At 36.9% G+C, this 8929-nt stretch overlaps 1 long non-coding RNA gene across 1 annotated transcript; it reads left to right on the top strand.

Moving 5' to 3' along the window:
• The first annotated feature begins 4010 nt into the window (after positions 1–4010).
• Positions 4011–7172, top strand: LOC128526155 (uncharacterized). Its single transcript, XR_008360774.1, has 4 exons — positions 4011–4088; positions 5519–5544; positions 5676–5742; positions 5924–7172. It is a non-coding gene; the product is annotated as an uncharacterized LOC128526155 (long non-coding RNA).
• The last annotated feature ends 1757 nt before the right edge of the window (positions 7173–8929 follow it).

Raw genomic sequence — 8929 nt, 5'->3', positions numbered from 1 at the left:
ATTATAAAGAAACTGAAACCAATAGACTAAAGAGCATCAGCATCAGGGGGCTCTCACACACGCTAAAATGCTTCTCTACAATGGGACTGGCAGAATATGTGCAGCCATGCTAAATAGTCGCTTACTCCAAGCCCGCATGCATGGAGCGGTAAACCCGGGCTGCCCCAGCCAGAGCTGGGAACCGGTCTTCATTTCCCTTTTAATAATTTTTTTTAGGCTTTTCACTCTCTGCAGAATAAGAGGAGGGTCAACTTTCAAGATTTTGAAGTTGCTGCCTTTGTGGATAACTTTTCATACTTGAATTATTCACACTGCATTGGTCACAACTGGCGAATGAGGCGTGTTGTGTTAACGCTTTTGGCAGACTATCTCCCACGTGGTTTTGCTTTAGAAAAAAAAATGCATATTGCAAATTTTATGTTTTGTAAAGTGACCTGGTAATATCCCAGTCTGGCGATGGCATTGCAAATGTGGCCATCAACTTGTATATTATAGGTCATCACGTCAGTTTGTGATTGGCCAATTGAGAGACAACCTTTTGTAAAGATTTAATAAAAAAATAAAACAGATTTATTTTTAACAGAATTTATCTACTATTTGTAACAAATAATTTTTTTGCTTTCTTTTTCAGTGTACATCACCAGTGCCCTGAAAGGAAACCGACGGAGATGAAGCAGAAGAACATGAAATAAAGATGGAGTTTAATGACTGTATGGATCAAGTCAGATAATGATGCATATTTCAGTCCCTCTGTAAAAGACACAAAAGTCTCCTTTTCATCTCCGTTTAAGGTCCTTGTAAGAAAAACCAGTGATAAATCTGCTGGTTATTTGCACCAGGTCCATTGACTACCCTTCTCAGTATTACTGCTTAATTACTTCTCCATTTTCTGGACTATAAATTTCAGAAGAAAATCATCAAGATGGGCAAGAAATCTGATCTAAGTGCCTTTGATCGTGGCTTGGTTGTTGGTGCCAGGCGAGCTGGTTTAAGTGTCTCTGAAACTGCCGAACTCCTGGGATTTTCACGCACAACAGTCTCCAGAGTTTACACAGAGTGGCGCGAGAAAGAAAAAACATCCAGTGAGCGGCATTTCAGCGGGAGAAAACGCCTCGTTACTGCGCGAGGTCAGAGGAGATTGGACAGACTGGTGCAAGCTGACAGGACAGCGACAATAACTGAAATAACCATGCGTTATAACAGTGGTGTACAGAAAGGCATCTCTGAACGCACAGCACGTCGGACACTAAAGGGGATGGGCTACAGCAAGAGACCAGCAAAAGGGATCAATTGCATCATTGTTGGGTAGCTGTATATGGACAACGTTCAGAATTTTTTCACAAAGTTGTCAGTTATTTTTAAAACTACTTCAAACCACTGATTCCTTAAAGGTTTAGCCTGATGGTTGTGTAACAGTGCAAAGAATGTTTTTTTGTCTTGGACCTTGCAATATGAAATAAGCAAAGTTTTGTTTTTGACAATGTGCTTTTAATGCAGGTTAGCCATTTGCTGGTATGTTTGTTCTCCATCTGGCCTGTAATAAAATCCAACTGCAAATCAATGCACATTTTGTCTATTATATGGCGGTGTACTGTATATACAGTGCATCTTGAAAAATGAAAACAACATAAAGTTAAATTTTGTATTTTTACTTAAAAGGTGAAACTCATTTTTGGTTTATTACATGCAAAGTGAAATTTCAGGGATTTTTATATTTTGATGATTACAGCTCATGAAAATCCCAAAATTTAGTATCTTAAAATATTAGAATAAATATATATATTTTTTAATTTACTGAAAAAAGTTTAAATAGATTATCATTTATACATAAATAGTATAAATACCATCTTTTGGTCTAGTTTGGTATACTTATGGGGAATACTGCTGACTTGACAGTTGTTCAGAAGATAATGATCGATACCTTTTACAAGAAGGGTAAGCCACTTAAGATCATCGAAGAAAGGGCTGGCTGTTCGCAGAGTGTTGTGTTGAAGCATATTCATTGAAGGTTGACTGGATGGGGTGACTGCAGCCTTAAGAAGATTGTTAAGCAAAGCCGATAAAAGGACTCGGATGAGGCTGAAGTCAGTGCATCAAGAGCAAACACCCACGTACATCTGCAGGAAATGGGATAAACTGTTGCCTTCCTGGTATTAAGCCACTCCGGAAACGGAGACATTAGAAGCTTCTCTTACCTTAGGATGAGCTGTGTAAGCCACAATCATCAAAATTAAATCGCAATAGGCTTGGAATATTTCTCTTTACATGTAATGAATTTAGAATATGAGAGGTGCAATTTTTTTATTAAATTACTAAAGAAAATGTACTTTTTTTTATTAAAATTTTTGTAGTGTATGTGTCTTTATTTTTGTGCCTTGTATGCTCCTCTGCTGGTGGTGGAAATGGCATGTTATTTTTCTCTAGGTCCAAACCAAATCCGAATCACATGCCATCTCTACACTCATTGCTCCCATCTTGTTGGAAGGAGCACCTGGAAGAATATATAAACCTCTCCTGTCTGCACTGCCATGGACCTGTGCCTTTGTTTTGCTATGTAGACATGCCACGTATGACCCTTTGCTTGTGCTTTCTGACTGTACTTGTGATTTTTCCCTTTGCCCTGTTTTCTTCTAGATATTTTGTTTACAATCTTTCACATGTTCACGTTGTTTATGGTTTGCTTTTCCCAGTTTGGTTATTTGATCTTTCGTAAAAATGTGTCCTGTACATAACTTGTAAATATTGGTTTGTAGAAAGTTCGCACCATTTGATATATGCATAGTTTTCTCTTGGTTCTAGTTATGCAGTAAGAGATGGTTGCTGTTTTTGGGTTAGTACTTAATTTTAAGAAAAAGTTAGAAGGGAATTTTTGTTTATTTTAGCTTTATCTGCTTTTCAGCTCTCGATTACTTGTGGAAAATTTCAAGTTTACACTGTAAATAAACACCAAAGCGAATAGGCTATTGGTCTCACACCCTTTTTACATTTACATTTGCTCAAAGAACCTAATAAAAATCTCGAAAAAAATTGGAATATCACTGAAAAGTTAATTAATTTCAATAACTAAATTGAAAAAGTTCTTTCAAAAAGCATTTTAATTTTTATTATGGCTTACAGCTGATGAAAGCCCCAAATTCAGTATCTCAGTAAATTACACTTCTTAGAATAATACTTAAAAACCAAAAAAAAAAAATAGTTTAACACTAGTGGACTAGTGCAAAGTATGAACATAGCACTCAATATGTGGTTGGGGCTCTCTTTGCATGAATTACTGCAGCAACGCATCGTGGTATGGAAGCGATCACTCTGTGGCACTGCTAAACTGTTATGGAAGTTGTCACTTTAAAAGTAACCAAGTCAAAAAATATGGACATATGAATTTGCAATCCAAGTGTATACAATTTTCTCCCATTCTTCTTTGCAAAATAGTTCGTCGTCTTCCTCCCTTCTTATCCTGATGCACCAGTCACTCTGAAACAAGGTCAATCTGTGCTCATTAGACCACATGACCTTTTTCCAACGCTCCACAGTCAATTCTTAATGTTCCATAAATTGAAGCCTTTTTTTTTTTCGTCCCTGATAAGCCTCCCTATTAAGAGATTTTCCTGAGGCCACAGAGCTGTTTATTTCCAAGTTCTATTGGCAATGTGTAAAAATGCTCTTGTTTGCTAGTTTGTAATTTTTAAAGCTGGTAACTTTAAATGAAAAACTTCTCTGCAGCAGAGGTAAGTTTTGGTCTTGCTTTTCTGGGAAGGTCTTCATGAGAGCCAGTTTCATAATTGTGCTTAATGGAATTTGCAAATGCATTGACAATACTGTTCTTGCAAGAACTATTCCAGAACAGCTGACCTTGATAACACAATTCCATTGACCTTGACCTTACTTGATAACACAATTCCATACTTTATTTCATCGTTTTCTTTCCATACCGATAGGTGGCGGTAATGCACCTTCATTGCAAATCGGACATCAGCGTCAGGATATTTAATATTTAATAATACTCGTGTACACTCCAGCCCACTTGGTGGCAGTCAAGCACCATAACGCTATTAAAATGAGAAACAGAAGAGCAGTGGTTTTTAGCCGTGGTGAGTGTTTGGCTAAATTAATTTAATGTCAATTATCATTTATATAGTTTGCGTTGTTAGATTTAAAGCGTTATTGTTTAATAGTAATACATAAATGTATAGCATTTTAGCCGATATACTGTGTAGTGTGTGTGTATTAGCAGAATATGAGTATTTAATGTAACAGTAGCTGAGGTTGGCGTTAGCCATCTGTGGAGCTAGGAGTCAAACACGGCGGCGCGTGCGGCACGTAATACGTCAGGGTAGTGGGACGCTGTAACTGCCCCCAGGGTTATTATTTTACTCAGACACTCCATATCAGCAGTGTTTCCCTTTAAAAACACCAAGGTAACGTGGCCACGTGAACAGTTTACATATTAAACAACGACACGTTGACACGACAAGCCTTTCTTTCGCCTGTGTCTAAGTTAATAAGTAAAAATGCAACGTCTTGTTTCTTTTTTTTTGTTTTACTTTAAAGTCCTCGAGCATGAAAACCTCTTCATGTTGGGAAACACGAGATCACATCATTTTCACAAACGGCAGATGACCACCAGGAGTCCTACACATGTGCCATTCTGACTTTCTTCTGCTCTTGAGTTCCCATTAAAACACACAAATATATTTTACAATTTAATCATAAAAAAGTTTAAGTATATATGTGGACGTGAATTGAGTTAATGTCTGCACATTTTAAATACCTTTCCGGATTCATGACAAGTGTGTAATCTCCGTTTCATTGGAAAGAGTCTGATTTTGACTAGTACAAGTCTTAAAACTAATAAAATCACTCCTGTAAATACTTAAAGTTTGGCATGTCTGGTAATAAAAAATAAACAGACTGAACAACCCAGGATATCGTTAATCACTGAACGATTAACTTGTATCATGCAAATCTGGTGTGTAAACATGTAGTGTATGACATGACGGTGTTCGACGTCTCTACATCAGTATGTCTCAAGGAACCAAATCACATGAGACTGACTGGCGTTGGGATATTTACAGTGCATTCTTTTCAGTGTCTGGAGATCTTTCTGTTGATTTTATACTAGGTGTATGGTGAGGTGCAAGCAGCCAAAGCACAGAGGTTGCGGAGCAGCGTGAGACTCTGTAGTGTAGCTTCGGAAATTATTCTATGACTAGATAACTGATTTAGAACTCGAGTAGCTTAACAAAGAGAGAAATTGTCTCAAGGCTTGTTCTTAATTTGTGAATGAAGGGATTTACATTCACAAATCAATATGATCGTCATTCTGGATAAGGACAGCTACGATGCATCAGAGAAAGAGGTTTTGTTTCTCTGCTCTGAAGTCAGGGAATTAATGATCTTATATGATACAAAACAGGTAAAAAAACGCATTATGAAATATAGCACACTTGTCCCACAAGATTTTTATTTTTATTATTGGCTATGATTTTATTTATTTATTATTTTTTATTGTCTTGTCCAGGAGTAAGTTGCAGTCATCAATGCACGGTACGCTGGAAACACAACACGTATGCAAGAATCAGCAGTTTTATTATTACAGCATTTCAGTTTCACACCCAGTGTGTTGTTTTACTTGTATAGTGGATTATTGACTTTTATATTTTTTGTGATCTCTCCAGACATTAAATATAATATCAGTTGACTCCACCAAAAGCTACCTAAGCTGCAACTCCATGCCTGTGCAAGGTAAGACTGTGTACTCTATAATTTGTTACAGTCATTTGTCTGTGTATCCATGAGAATCCTATCTTTATTAGATTTATTGTTATTAAAAAAAAATAAGTTTAATATCACAGTTAAGGTCAGATTTATTTTTTAAAGATTTTCATTAACTGTTTGTAAAAAACAATGTGTTTTGTTTTTTCAGTTTATCACCAGTGCCCCAAAAGAAGACAACAGAAGGCGATGAAGCGAAAGAATGTGAAATAAAGACCTGTCTGGACCAAGTCAGATAATGATGCCATTTCAGAGCCTCTGTAAAAGACAAGTCTGGCGATAAATCTGGTGGCTATTTGCAACAGATCCATGGACTACCTTTTCAGGGTTATTGCTTAATTGTTTTTTTATTTCCTGGACTATTAAAAAAACACCAGGATGGGCAAGAAATCTGATCTAAGTGCCTTTGACCGTGGCTTGGTTGTTGGTGCCAGACGAGCTGGTTTGAGTGTCTCTGAAACTGCCGAACTCCTGGGATTTTCACGCACAACAGTCTCCAGAGTTTACACAGAGTGGCGCGAGAAAGAAAAAACATCCAGTGAGCGGCATTTCTGCGGTCGAAAACGCTTAGTCAGTGAAAAAGGCCAGAGAAGAATGGCCAGACTGGTACAAGCTGACAGGAAGGCTACAGTAACTGAAATAACCATGCGCTATAACAGTGGTGTAGAGAGAAGCATCTCTGAACGCACAGCACGTCGAACCCTTAAGTTGATGGGCTACAGCGGCTCAACTCCTGTAAGCCAAGTACAGGAAATTCAAGCTACAATGGATATGGACTCGCCACCGCTGGATAGCTGTAAGGAAAATGTCACCTCATCGGACAAATCTTAATTTGAAGTGGACCTAAATAACATGGTTAAAGGTTAATGGTTTGCCTGATGTTGGTGCAGTGCATTGGGTAATTGGATGATTTAAAAAAAAAAATTTAACATACCTCTTAATACCAAATTAACTTGATAGCACTGTGCACCACCATCCTCAAAATGCAAATAGTTTAAAATGGACAAAAAAGGACATTATTTATCTCTCAGACACAGTTCCAGAGTTTTGTAGACTTCTATGCCAAGGTGCATTGAAGCTCTTGTGACCCAAAACCTTACTAAAACACCTTTTTGTTATTATTTTCTTTAATTTATGTGAATTTGTGTGTGTATATATACACACACTCAGTTTCCACTTAATTATGTACATCTATGTATCTACGTGCCCTGATTTTTCTAATTCCATAGAATTGTGATAGGAGTAGCCACAAATTATCTGATTGTGGGCATGTAAAAATCCCAGAAATTATGCAGAGCAACAGGTGATCTAATAGTAAGTATTTGTATACTGTATAGGTGAACCATAAAGTAGATAAACCTGGTTTATACTGACAATAAATGCTTGTGCATTATGTACAACGTTTATCATTTAGGTTATAAAATCTGATGGTTTCTGCAGGTTTTGTTATTCAAAAGTAAAATAATGTGACATTAGCAGTAATATAACTTGTAATATTGTACCAATGCAGGAAACAGATAAGAAGTAAAATGGAATATTTTTAACTAGTAATTAACGAGAAAAAAAAACCCTCCATAAACCAAGCCATATATTTCCTTCTAAATTAAATTTTTCTAGGTTTTATGGTGATTTTTTTTTGGACGTATGACATATATACACCGGTATAAATGCGTACATTTCATATGTTTCTCATTCAAAGGATATGCTAAGTTATGGAATATGCAAGAAGAATGACTATTATGGTTTATTATTGATTGGTTCAAATTGACAAATTATGTGAGCAACAGTAAAATAATTAAATTAATACTAAATATGGTTATGTTGTAAAAGTCATATTTATATATTGGCATAATTTCTTAAGTTGGTGGTTTATGCAACCTCGCTCACGCACCGTGTGAGAGGTTACAGCATCACCCGGGGCTCGATTCAGCGATCTCCAGATGATAGGGCGAACACTTTACCACTAGTGATGGGAAGTTTGAATCATTTTAGTGACTTGGTTCTTTAAATCTCGTTCATTAAAATGAACGAATCTTTTTTTGAGTCATTTCGTTCTTTTGATCAGAAATAAATTATGTTAGGTTTTTTTTTTTTTTTATAAAAATACCCCCAATACGTCTACATGCACAAATTTTGGCTATAGTTCCAGTTATGAAAATATTACAATGCAGCCAAGGACATATTATAATAAACAGAATGAGCAGCTCACCTCTCATATCTTCCAATCTGAGTCGTTCGTTCTTTTAAATCTATTGCACTGCATAGCGTCTTTGGGAGACACGTGTCAAAGGAACGAACGACTCGAGACTTGAAGACTCATTGCTGTAGCACGTTGCTGAGAAACGTTCAATACTGTTTCCTGTATATAACATGATATATACAGGAAATAAACGAATCACTCTCCGAAACGACTCATTCATCTGAGTCATGTTAAAGGTTCATTTAAAAAGAACGAATCGTTCATGAACGACCCATCACTATTTACCACTGCGCCAGTCGAAGGCTGAATGCAACCTTGTTTCACACTGTAGTGGGAAACTGTTTAAACTTTCTGTTAAGTGCAAAATAATGTGGCATGTGACATATTGGATAAATTACAACAAGAAAATATAAAAATACCAGTACACTCACTCTCTGAGTCACTCGATCTCAATACTGCTTACCATGTACAGGGCTACAGGAAACCTGAGGCCTTTCGCTGGGAACTTGGAGCACTAAGCTGGGTTTAGCCTGGATGGAGTGCCAATCCATCGCAGGGCACACAAGCGCACACACCTACAAATTCACACCACAGGCAATTTGATAACACCAATTAGCCTAATTAGCATGTCTTTGGGCTACAGGAGGAAAACCACCAAGCACACGGAGAACCGAGTAGAGAATTGGACCCTTGACCCTCGATGTGCAAGGTCACAGTGCCGCCTAAGAAGAGTTTCAATTTTCAGGAATTTAAGTATGTATAGAAAAAGGAAAAACATGTAATCTGTAAATGTAATACAGAAAACAGGCAACAACAGTTATGACTGTCATGACAATGCACAGATATGTCTGTGTTTCATTATATGTGCAAAGAGATAAAGAATTGTTCAGTAACATCGGGTTAAGGTATAGTGGTAGATCACCAACAGACATTTTAAGTTTTATAAACCATTTATAC

Source organism: Clarias gariepinus, chromosome 6 (genome assembly GCF_024256425.1).
Source record: "Clarias gariepinus isolate MV-2021 ecotype Netherlands chromosome 6, CGAR_prim_01v2, whole genome shotgun sequence".
Taxonomy (NCBI): Eukaryota; Metazoa; Chordata; class Actinopteri; order Siluriformes; family Clariidae; genus Clarias; species Clarias gariepinus.
Note: the sequence above shows the minus strand (reverse complement) of the source record. Positions and strands in the feature narration are given on the sequence as shown.